Source organism: Clarias gariepinus, chromosome 4 (assembly GCF_024256425.1).
Source record: "Clarias gariepinus isolate MV-2021 ecotype Netherlands chromosome 4, CGAR_prim_01v2, whole genome shotgun sequence".
Lineage (NCBI taxonomy): Eukaryota > Metazoa > Chordata > Actinopteri > Siluriformes > Clariidae > Clarias > Clarias gariepinus.
In genome coordinates this window covers 16,997,501-17,000,000 of record NC_071103.1, presented here as the reverse complement: position 1 = coordinate 17,000,000, position 2,500 = coordinate 16,997,501, and positions in this window count along the sequence as shown.

Sequence of the window (2,500 nt, the reverse complement as noted above, 5' to 3'; positions counted from 1 at the left end):
CATTTTTTTCAGTTTATCAGTGAAGTCCTTCAGTTTTTCACAGTAAAAAAACAGGTGCCATAATCCTTCGTCCATCTTTTTACATACACAACATGTTGCACATGTGCTTAAACCAATTTTACATAACCTCATTTCAGTTAATAAGCAGTTGTGTCTTTGTAAAAAATTAAACTCTTCTAAAATGGGTTCCATGTATTTAATCTTTTCGTTTCTCCATATGTCGCGGTCACTAAGTTCACTGAATCTTTTTTTCCAGTAATTATTTGCAATTGGCTTTACAAACGCCTCATCTCTAAAAACACCATAGATCTCTTTGATTTTGCATTCTTTCAACTTCGTGTTTTCACCATTCTTCTGGATTAAGTATATGTCTGGATATGTGTTTCCTTGCTCTACCTGTTCTTTTTCATCTATTCTTTTAATCCACTGAAGTGGCACTCTGTCTCTCAATTGTTTGTACTGTTCTTGAAGTTTTGCGTTGTTAAATCTTTCACCCGTTTCGCTAACAGCATCTATGATTACCTGTAACGGTAAAAACCCTTCTTTAACTTCATATAAGATGTCTTTTATTTGTCTAATTCCGCTAATCCACCATTTTTTAAGGTAGATTGTGTTCTTTCCTTCTGTGATATTTGGATTCAGGAATATGGGTTGATTTAATAACTGTTTTCTCCCTCTAGGTTCTATCTTTATGTAAGTTAAAAAATCCCCCCATGCTTCCAACACTTCTTTATAAAATGCAGGTAAGTCATATAACATATGGTTTTTAGTTTTCATCCATAAAATATCACATTCCATGTTAAAATCCCCTGCTTTCATTACATAAAACTCCATAATTTTTTTCCACATTGCTGTGTTTTTGTCATTCAAAAATTTTTGTACCACTTTGACCCTCAAACTTTTCTTTCTTATAAATGGGTCTAGTAGTCCCATCCCTCCCTCTTCTCTTTTCCCTATTAAGGTGTCATATGCCACCTTCGCCCTTCCTTTCCCCCACAGAAAATGTAATATTATTTTCTTTATTCTCTTATAAATCCATAAGGGCATTGGTGTTACTGATAGTACATACCACAGTTTAGATAACATTAGCACGTTTGTTACCAATATTTTCCCTTTAATTGTGAGATTTCTTTTTTCCCAGAATTGTAATCTTTTTTCTATTCCCCCAAGCGTGTTTTCCCAGGTAATCTCGTTTGCTTTGTTTGAGTTGGGTCCTATTTGTATTCCTAAAATCTTTTTGTTCTCTGTTTCTTTTTTAAAACCCATTTGCTCTGGTAGAGGCTCAATTTCCCCTATTGGTATGTATGTACTCTTCGTGTAGTTTACTTTTGCACCTGATCCATTACAATACATATTGAGTATCACCAATGCCCTTTTCACACTTTTTACGTTCTTTACCAGTATTGTTGTGTCATCTGCGTATTGGTGAACTGATTCATGTTGTGGATTTTTCTCTATATTTATTCCCTCTATTTCTCCATCCGCTCTTATTGCTAGCCCTAGGGGCTCTGCTATCATGGTATATAGCAGGGCCGACAGTGGGCATCCCTGTCTGATGGATCTGGTGGGTGTAAAACATTCAGTTAAAAATCCATTACACTTAATACATGTTAAAATTTCAGTATAAAATATTTTTATCCACTTTCTAAAACCTTCTCCGAATCCAAATTGTTTTAAAACATCGTACATATATTGGTGTTCTACTCTGTCAAACGCTTTTTCAAAGTCTATACTAATTAAATATCCTTTTTTGTTTTTCTCCTTCATGTATTCTATAGTGTCTCTTATACTGCTAACTGTGTCCGCTATATCTCGTCCTTCTACTCCATATGCTTGTGTTGTGGTTATTATTTCAGGTAAAACGCTTTTCAATCGGTTTGCTAAAACTTTTGCTAGGATTTTAAAATCTGTATTTAACATTGTGATTGGCCTAAAGTTTTTAAGATCCGCTTTATTCCCTTTTTTCTTATATACCAGTTTTATGATTCCTATTTTCATTGTTTCACTTAGTTCTCCATCTGTAAAAATTTCTTCATAAATCTCTTTTAAAATTGGTATTAGCTGTGTCTTAAATTTTTTGTAAAATTCATTTGTTATCCCGTCTGTTCCGGGGCTCTTGCCTGTATTTAACTGCTTAATTACGTTTTCTATTTCGTCCTCTTTTATTTCTTCATCGCACATCTTTTTGTCCACTTCTGTTACTCTTGTGTTTATGTGTTCCAGTAGGGCCTCTTCATCAGTTTTGTTGATACCTTTGCTTGTAAAAATCTCCTTGTAAAACTCCTGTACCCTTTTTAAAACTTTTCCTGTTTCTTTCTCTACCTCACCTTTTTGGGTCAGCACTTCTTTAATTTCATCTGCTTTTTGTCTGCTTTTCTCAAGGTCGAAGAAGAATTTTGTGCTTCTTTCTCCCTCTACTGCATATTTCATCTTGCTTCTTATAATTTGTCCTCTACACCTTTCCTCTTCTATTTGCCTCAGTTTGTCTTCTAGTCTTGTT